This window comes from Condylura cristata, unplaced genomic scaffold (genome assembly GCF_000260355.1).
Source record: "Condylura cristata isolate star-nosed mole 26May11 unplaced genomic scaffold, ConCri1.0 scaffold00006, whole genome shotgun sequence".
NCBI classification, from domain to species: domain Eukaryota; kingdom Metazoa; phylum Chordata; class Mammalia; order Eulipotyphla; family Talpidae; genus Condylura; species Condylura cristata.
This window is the reverse complement of record NW_004567107.1, coordinates 39,653,979-39,664,376: the sequence shown is the minus strand read 5'-3', so window position 1 is coordinate 39,664,376 and position 10,398 is coordinate 39,653,979. Positions and strand designations below refer to the sequence as shown.

The 10,398-nt window shown below is 37.8% G+C and overlaps 1 protein-coding gene across 3 annotated transcripts in view; it reads right to left on the bottom strand.

Moving 5' to 3' along the window:
- The window catches only part of KANK1 (KN motif and ankyrin repeat domains 1), a 185,229-nt gene that overhangs the window by 114,536 nt on the left and 60,295 nt on the right, over positions 1 to 10,398 (bottom strand). For all 3 annotated transcript variants that reach the window (XM_012721509.1, XM_004677622.2, XM_012721510.1), the window contains exon 2: positions 2,729 to 2,854. The gene's annotated coding sequence lies outside the window, so the exon portion shown is untranslated. The remainder of the gene's footprint in view (positions 1 to 2,728; positions 2,855 to 10,398) is intronic.

The following is a 10,398-nucleotide window of genomic DNA, read 5'->3' as shown; positions in this document are numbered from 1 at the left end:
TCACCGCCCCTGAGCCTCTGGCCTGTACCCCAGTTCTGTATGTACAAATAAATAAATCTTTAATATATATATAAAGAAATTTAGTTCTATGTTTCCAAACCAGGAACTCGCATTTAAGGTCTATCAGACTATTTCGTTCTTCACTTTAAGCTGAGAGGTGACTAAGATCAAGTAATTTAGAGATTGGAATGTTGAAATTTCCCAGTTTCACTAGTTTTAACATTATGAGAGATAAAAGATCTAAAGTGACACTGTCTAAAATCCCTAGCAGGTTTAGTACCAGAACATAAGAGGCCTGATGAGCAAGTCCCTCAGTCAGTAGCACTGCATCTTCCTTTCTTTTGGAAGCTTGGCTGCCACAGCAGACCGTAGGAGCGCCTTTCCTAGAACTGAGCCTTAGGCTCACGGGGATTGGGCTCAAGTGGATGAGCACTTTCTGCATTTTTTTTGGGGGGGGGCAAATGGACAACACAAGAGATGAAAAGCAAGCAAACAAAAAACCTATCTCAGAGTACCCCAAAGGCTGTTCTTTGGAACTCATAAATGTGATAAAATAATATATAAATAATAAAATTAAATTAAAATGCCCTAAGAGAAAACAAAAATTCACAACTAGTTACTCATTTGGGGAAAAAATAATTTTCATTTATATCTCAAAATATACTGCAAACCAAATTTCACAGAGATGCAACATTTTAAATATATGAAACAAAACTATGAAATGCTGATATTCATTCATTCATTCTACAAGTATTCTATGCTAAGCCCTAGAAACCTAGCAGGTCACAACACAGACACAACCCTGGTCTATGAAAACACAACCTAGAGATAGCAACATGAAAAAGTGAACAAATAAAAAATAATACTTGATTATTAATTAATGCTCAAAGAGGAAAAAAAGGGATGATGAGATAAAGAATACTAGTGGGGGTGACTACTGCTCAACAGACCACATTCTCACTGAGGTGATTTAAGCAGTAGCCTGAAAGATGAAGACAGTATAACAGTTAAGGATTGATAGGCAATTCTGTGTACTGAATGGTTTTCTAGGAGCTTTACATAAATTAACCCATTTAATCTTCCCCAAACACTGATAGGTCTTATTATGTTGATTCCAATGTTACAGGAGAGGAAGAGAGGAAGTAACTTGCTCAAGGACCCCAAGCTAATTAATGGGGAAGCCAGGTGATACCAAGCAACCTGCTCTGAGTTCTCTCTCAAGAACAATCGCTGGAACAAGGTGTCTGCCATAGAGGTGGGGGGCGGGGGGGGAGGTGTGGAGGGACAATGAGGAAGAGAGGTGGTTGAGAATGACTGAGCATGCGGGCATGCACATGCATATGGAAGTGCATACACATGTATCCCAGCAAAATCCCAGGGGCAGGAAAGACGTCGACATGTTCCATGAATTGAAAGGAGGCCAGTGGGGCTGGAACATAGTGTTCGTGACTGTCAGGGTTGAGGCTGGTGAGCAGGCTAGCCAGCTCATGCTGAGCCTTGCAGGCCATGGTAAAGAGAATGCTCTGGCAAGGCTGTGCCAAGATCCACCCACACTTGAAAGATCCCTCTGCTATGTGAATACTACCAAGGCATTCTTGCTTCCCAGTTAGTCTATACAAAAAGCTAGATAGAAGATTAAGCTACCTAAAATTAAGTTATTTACTTATTTTTAAAAGACTATACAAAATCCAAGGCAAGGGATATATCAATGAAAAATGTATATTTTACAATAAAAATACTCTTGTAGATCAGTAACAAAAAAACAAGCATCATTTTGGAGAAATGGGCAAAGGCTGGAAACAGAAAATTCACACAAGATGAAATATAATGGCTCATAAGCACACGATGAGTGTTCATTTGTCCCAAAACAAACAAAAACAAACAAACATGTCCTACAAAAGGAGATGAGGTAGACAAACTGCTGTTTGGCCATATAATGAATACTTTTTCCTACAGGGGAAAATAAAACATTTTGTTATGGAAAAAATGTAAAACATAATTCATTGGTATAGGTTAGTACTTGATGATTCAAGACTTGAATGGGTTTACCAGCTTGGGAGACATGGTAATGTAATATGACAGAAAACCATGTAATATCGTTGAGGCTCAATTTTCTTATGTGCAAATGGGGTCAAAAAAGTACTATTTCACAGGTTGTATGAATTAATAATTAATATATAAAGAACTTGGCACAGAGCATGTGACAAATGTTACTTACCTACAAAAACCTAGCAAGTGAACACTTTCACCACACACACACTCATACACCAAATAACTTTAACAATGATTACCTCTGGAAGTGAGATGACATATTTTCTTCTTTAAAATGCTCCATATTTTAAAATTTTTCTTTACTTGAATAAAGCCAGTGGTATATTAAGGTAATTCCTTTTTTACAAATAGTCCTAATAATACTGCTTTCACTCTATTAAATTTCTCTATATAATTCAGCCTCTGCATATTGTTCTTATGGAAATAGGGTATACCTTTATTGATTTAATCTGAAGGGTAATACATTTTCATCTTTCTCAGAGTCAAACAGCTTGCTCATATTTCATCCTACAAAAGTCTTTTCTGCACTCTTATACATTTGCAGATTAAGAAAATTCTGAAGGGATTACTAGAGCATAAAAGATGGGGGAAGAATGGATTAATGTTTCTAAAAAAGCAAAGTGAAAGGAGACAGACAACTTCATGATAGTTATAAAAAAAAAAGAGCATATCTTACCTCAGTTATGTAAGACCAGAAATTCCTGCAATAAATATCTCAACTCCACGGACAATTTACTAGTGTGGTCAAAAGATGGAAGTAATTCAATATTTCAACAGTCCATCCAGTATGGTGACAAGCATTCTGAAAGAAAAAGAATCTCGTTGAGGGAAATGTGATAAAGCAATATTCCTTTCGAGGTTTGAGACCTATAGGAAAGGGGAGTCAAGTATTAGAGTTGACTATACAGTTTAGAAATCAAAGCATCGTTGTCCTGTTGGGGGCAGAAGGAGCAGGTCAGAAGGAACCTAAGACACCATGCAAACATGAGTCGCCTTTGCCTCAGGTAAAAACAAGCTGCTTGCTCTGGAAGTAAGTCACCATTATTCAAAGTTAAGGACTGGTTCCCACTTTCTTTCACCTTCAGTTAGGTTACTGTTTTCCATCTATTTGTCAACATATACTACATCAGCTCATGAAAAACCAGCTCACTGATTTGTACATTTTGATACCTCTGCCATTTCAGACTCAGACTGCTCCATAACAAATGTATGAACTTTCTCTTAAACCTAGACCCACTGAGGACTTTTCTCTGTGCAGCAGCTCCCTAGGACTAAAACCTAGGGGTTGTTTTCACATTGTCCCTCTCCATCCTACACCCAAGATGAGTCATCGCCACTTGCCCTGATCTGCTGCTCCCTAACTGACTGCTCACTCCTCTGTCAATGCTATTGTTTGGCAACCCTACCTTTCTGTCAGTAACAGTCTCTCTATCTAACCTGGCCTCTCTCTGCAGAGCATCACCTATCCACTTTCATCCTATCATGTGTGCAACCCTGAGTAGTCCTCTATTGCCTGAGTCTAGGTTTTCTTAACAGTAAAATCAAGAGCTAATTTAATATTCTCTATCCTCCTTTGTGCTTCAGAACCAGATGTCCCTGAGCTTGAATCCTGGCCCAGGCACTCTGTAGAACTTAGAGTTCATCAAAACTCATTTTGCTATATATATAGAATGGGCATAATATTATCTTCCCCCAGGCTTCTATAAGAATAACAAAGATGAGGGCCCTCTCTGGTAGCACAGTAGGTTAAAGCACAGCACTGAGAAGCTAAAGCCTCTTCAGCATGAGTTCAATCCCTGCCCTGGAGGTGATCCACATGGCACAGCAGACCTCTCCTGACCCGCCTGCTGCTCCCCTCAGCAGTGTACTTTGTCAGTCGGCCTGTTTTGCTCCTCACTCTGTCTCTGGGGAATCCTCTCACTATCCCTGCATCTCTGGACTGTACCCCAATTCCATATGCATAAATAAATATTTTTTTAAAAAAGAATAACAAACATGGGCTTTAGTGTCTGACATATAGCAGGTGCCCAACAAGTATCACTCACTCCCACCTCACTGTACAGGTTATGTATCCTCTACCTTTAAAGTTCTGTTCTAACTTTCAAATCTGACAAACTCTTATGTCCATATCTATTGTCATAATTTCCTCTTTCATTAAAGATAAATTCTGCAGCTGCATTTCAGATTCTTCAATACTAGAGTTCTACTTAAATTTTCAATAAATTTCAAATTTCAATGAATTTTCAATATTCAATATTCAATTTTCAATAAATGTGTTCTATTGTAATTAAACACATTTAAAAATAAATTCCAAAATTATATCTGACTTTTGCACCTATTGTTCCCATACAAGACATACTTATCTCCTCTATAACAGCCCACCTTGACAGTCTAGGGTCTGTGGATATCCACCTTTCAGACAATATGATCTTCATACAATGTTTGTATAGTATTAGCCACTGTTTTGTGCACCTTGAACTTGTCTGTCCAGCTGTAAGGGGACTATACTCATATTTTAAGTTATTTTTAAACTTAAATGTGGGCCATGTTAAGACTTTTTAAAAACCCACAGTTTAAGTTCGGCACTGCAAGTACTTTTTGAAATTTATAAGACCTTGTGCCTTGAGGTCGAGTCTTTTATTAATTCCACCACTTTTATTTGTATGGAAAGGTTCACATAGGTGTGTTCATTCCAACATCAATGAGTAGACCATTCATAGATCATTTGGAGGCCTGCTCCTGAAGTTAGATATGATTCTAAGTAAGCCTAATGTCACTGACTTCATGTCAAAATGAACTGTTCTAATCTTAAACACCATTTTATATCCAACAAAGATGATTCATAGTGGGGAAAGATCATTGCTTGCTAAATTGTTACCTGAGAAAAAGATGATGGTTCAGTCACCAGGTCTTGAGAAGGGAAAGAATGGAGGGTGACAGGGAGAGAGAATCAAGGAAGGAGATCTCTAGTGGGAGGTTACAGGGGTAGGAAAGTACCCATTTAGGTGGGGAGGGACATGTGCCCAATGACAGTGGTGTCACATGCTGTGGATGAGGATCAAAAGATATCCCTGAGCCCTCCCTGGTGGCGCAGTGGGTTAAAGCACTGCACTAAGAAGCTTAAGCCACTTCCACATGAGTTTGATTCCCACCCGCCCCGAGGTGATCCACATGGTGCGGCAGACCTCTCCTGACCCGCCCGCTGCTCCCCTCAGCAGTGTACTTCGTCGATCTGCCTGTTCTGCTCCCCACTCTGTCTCTGGTGAATCCTCTCACCCTCCACATCTCTGGCCTGTACCCCAGTTCTGTACAAATAAATAAATAAATCTTTAAAAAAAAAAAAAAAGATATCCCTGAGTTTAACAAAGAGTAAGGAGGGCAATTTTCCACAGGACTGATAGAAGATACGGACTGCAGAGGCTTGAGGAGAAACTGGAGGGCAAACAGAGACAAGCAGAGACTAGTCAAGAACTTTGGTTATTAATAAAAATTTGTGCTGGTCATTTCTGACTTTGAAGTTTACCTGACTTACTCTAATAAAAACATCTCACCTAATGCTCTTTCTCTTGCTCCTCCCCTCTACCTAGGAGTTCTACTACAAAATAATGGGCTGGAAACCCCTCCACAGCTCCTCTGACATCAGAGAAATTGCTTTGGTTCTCCAAGAAACTTTGAGAACTATTCAACTGCTACAGGCCACCTAATCTAAATATCTAAATTATAGTTTCTTGCTTTAGAAAAATGACAGTTGCTCATTTAACAGACACCAAAATATACCTGCTCAACAGAGCAAGTGCCTTTGGGTCACCTGTATAATTTATGCTGAATTTTCAAAAAGATAACTTCAAATACTTTTTCTTCCTTAAAAGTAGTGTTTGCTCTTTAAGTTTACATCAAACAAGAATAAAGAAAAAACTATAAGCACTTGTTGATACTCCTATTTTGGTAGCATACACATTAAACATAACACATAAAACATCAAACATAACATTAAACATAAAATGCAGGCCCTCCCTGGTGGCGCAGCGGGTTAAAGCACAGCACTGAGAAGCTAAAGCCACTTCTGCATGAGTTCAATTCCCGCCTGCCCCGGAGGTGACCACATGGTGTGGCAGACCTCTCCTGACCCGCCCGCTGCTCCCCTCAGCAGTGTACTTGTTGATCTGCCTGTTCTGCTCCTCACTCTGTCTCTGGTGAATCCTCTCACCCTCTGCATCTCTGGTCTATACCCCAGTTCTGTACGAATAAATAATAAAATAAATTTTAAAAAAAAAAAAAACATAAAATGCAAATAGATTGCATATATAATTTCCATGGAAGAGAATCATATAGCATTATTATAAGCTGTTTTTTCCTATTTATTCTTATGGAAGTATTATGCCATTTAATAGCCTTCTATTCCTTTATTTTTAATAACTATATAATAATCCATTTTAAGAAATTTAAATGACTTAATTTTTGATTATATAACTAGGCTAAGATATAGACTAGGGGTAAAATCAGGGATAAAGTGCATGAAAAACATACGCCTTTGGGATCATGCTTAGTGAAATAAGCCAGAAAGAAAAAGAAAAATACTGATGTTTTCACTCATAGAAGGAGCATAAAGGACTTGGGACAGGGGAGATAATAATAATGAACACCTATATACATGACATTTTACAGGGCTGGAGTGGGGAATGGGATCAAAAATGGGTGGGGGGGAAGTGCACTGGATTATGGTGATGACACCCTTGTGATTTGGTGATGGGAAGCTCACAGGGATTACAACTGAGATGGAAAGGGCACAAAATGATGTAAAAATAAACTATTATATTAAAAAAATATGTTTTTGATGTTGTTGATAATCTGCCCACAGAATAACTGACCCACTTGGATGTTATGAGTGGTACCCTCCTCCACATTCTCTCTAAAACTGGCTAGAACTATCTTTTTTAATTATCCAATTTAGGGGCCTAAATTCATTTCCATTATATCTTTGAGCTCAAACTTTTTATTTCTATCTTTCAACACTTCTAGTTCGGGTTCTTTATTTTTCTGCCAGTGTTCATCTTATTGATATAGTATCTCTTCCTCTATCAAAGATATGGTTAACTTATATCATAGTAATGGAGAGATGTTATTTTAATTGGGAACATTTGGCTATCAGGATTAAAATCAGTTATGCCAGAAGGAATTCTTACAAGGATACTAGTTAAATCAATTTTATCTCAGGTGTTGTAAAAGGTCTCTCAATTTTTATGTGTAAAATAGAAACATCTCTTGTTTACCACATAATTCTTTGTTTAATGGACAAGGAAAAATACAGGTAAAGACTTGAGTGAAAGTAACAACTGCTAAAACAAATAAATGTAAAATTACTTTTACTTGCTAAGCACTTATTAAGATGCCTTGTTTGTTCAGTTCTTACAATGAGGTGCTATCATTCCTGTTTTACAGATAAAATGTAACAGGCACCCATAATTAGTAAAGTTACAATTAGGTTTTGATTTTACAAATGAGCATTTAGTGATCTTTTATTTGTTTTCAAATTTTAAAATAAACTACTTTATGTTGTATTGATCTTTTTAAAAGTACGTGTTTACAAAATTATTCTCAGCTGTTTTTTAGTACCATTTCTTCACTTCCACATGAGTTCGATCCCCGCCTGTCCCGGAGGAGCTCCACATGGAGCGGCAGACTTCTCCTGACCCGCCCACTGCTCCCCTCAGCAGTGTTCTTAGTCGATCTGCCTGTTCTGCCCTTCGCTCTGTCCCTGGTAAATTCTCTCACCCTCCGCATCTCTGATCTGTACCCCAGTTCTGTATAAATAAATAAATCTTAAAAAAAAAGTAATTACAGAAACTATTCCAATTTCTCCACTAACAGAAAAAAGTTACTAGTTCTTAGGCCATCTGTGCTTTTAAGTTTCACCAAGTACACACCTCTACCCGCTGCTTTAGGATCTATCTTTACTACTAAGGAACATTCCAGTACAGATTTCTGTGTAGGAGCCAAAGCCACTTGATTAGTCATTACAAACAATCCCATAATGGACACTTGATTTTCTAACATTCCAATATCCTTAAAGGTTCTTCAGTTGTTTATATGTTAGTGATGCTTGTAGTAACAAAACACACTTGAACCTATGCTTTTGTCAGGGGTGAAGCAGCCCTGTGCTGTATAAATATTGTATGTGCAGCTTGTGCTGAAATTCTAGATGAGGAGGCACTCACCAATCCTCTGTAGTATCCTGGCTGCCCAAAATAGCACATTTTTATTAATGCTGTGTGAAAGTTTTGCTATCTTCCATAAGATTCCTCTTGATTTAATTTTAAATACGTCCCCCCCATTTACTTTTTTTTAAAGATTTATTTGTTTATTCATACAGAACTGGGGTACAGGCCAGAGATGCGGAGGGTAAGAGCATTCACCAGAAACAGAGCAGGGAGCAGAACAGGAAGATCGACGAAGTACACTGCTGAGGGGGGCAGCAGATCAGGAGTGGTCTGCTGAGCCATGTGGATCACCTCCTGGGCAGGAGGGGATTGAACTCATGTAGAAGTGGCTTAAGCTTCTTAGTGCTGTGCTTTAACCTGCTGCACCACCAGGGAGGGCCCTATTTTATTTTTTTTAATGCGTTAGTTGTACTGTGGGCAAGGCAGCACCTGAAATACAAAGGATGGCAGCTGATCATTGAAACAAGTTGCCCTCATAATAAGTCCCGTCACTGAGAATTCTGTGGACAAAACTGCAGGGTGTATCAGCCAGGTAAGCAACTTTCTCTGCAAGAATATTAATAGAAATTATAAAAATAAATAAATAAATAAATAGTCCATGGCTAGAAAGGGGAAAAAGGAAACTGCTTTTTTTTTTTTAAACCTTTCTTTGGTAAACTCACTGAAGATGTATAGAAAATGCTAAGGAATCTGAAGACTATTCTTCTGGAATACTGGAATAAAAGGTCTCAAATTGGCTCTGCAAATAGCCAAATAACATTATATGCTTCAAACCTTTGTCAGATATATGGCATGAAAATATTTTTTTTTCCCATTCTGTAGGTTACCTTTTTGTCTTTGTGATGGTTTCTTTTGAAGTACAAAAGCTTTAATTTGATATAGTCCCACCTTTTGTTTTTTTTTCTTGCTGTTGGGGTTGCATTTCCAATTGTATCTTTATGGTAGGTTGTGTAGTGTGTCCCCTATATTTTTAAATACTTTATGGTTTTGGTTTTTATGTCCAAATCTTTAATCCATTTGGATTGGTCTTGTTTGTATGTGGCTATCCATGTTTCCTAGCACCATTTATTAAAAAGGTTATCTTTTCTGCAGGATCAAATTTCGTTGTTGAAGCTTAACTGTCCATATTTATATGGATTTGTCTCTGGGCTTTCAATTCTGTTCCACTGGTCTAAGCTTATGTTTTTGTTCCAATACCATGGTGTTTTGATTGCGGTTGCTATGTAATATTATTTGAATTTAGGAAATGTGATGCCTCCTTTTTTCTTCTTTACTCTCAAGATTATTTCAGCTATTTGGGGCCTTTTGTGAGTCCATGCATATTTGATAATTGTTCTATTTCCTGAAAAAATGTCATTGGTATCCAGGGGAAAAATAGTAAAATGAACAACTATATACCAGAGACATTTTACGAGGGGTGGAGTGGGGAATGGGATCAGAAACAGAGAGGTGGGGGGGAGTGGTGGGACGAAGTGCACTGGACTATGGTGATGGCACACGGGTGATTGGCACATGCGTAATCCCTATGGGAAGTCCACAGGGATCACAACTGAGATGGAAAAAGGCACAAAATGTGTAAAAATAAACTATTAAAAAAAAGTCATTAGTATTTTGATAGGTATTGAATTAAATCTTTAAATTGTTTGGGTAATATGGCGATTTTAATTATCCTCATTCTTCCAATCCATGAGCACAGGACAATCCCGCCCCGTTCCCCCTTTTAGGTGTCTTTTATTTCCTTTAACAGAGTTGTATAGTTTTCATTTAACAGGTCATCCACCTCCTTCATTAAGTTTATTCCCAGGTATTTTATTCTTTTTGGTGTAATTGTAAATGAAATTATATTCCTTATTTCCCTTTCTTTTGAGATACTGTTCACATATAGAAATGTCACCAATTTTTGTGTACTGATTTTATATCCTGCCTTACTGTATTCAGTTATTACTGCTAGAAGCTTTTTGTTGTTGTAGAGTCTTTTGGTTTCTATAAAAATATTATCATGTCTCTAAGAAAAATCAAAATGGAGGCATTACAATTCCAAACTTCAAGCTGTACTACAAAGCCATAATAATCAAAACTGCATGGTACTGGAATAAGAATAGACATTCAGACCAGTGGATTCGAATAG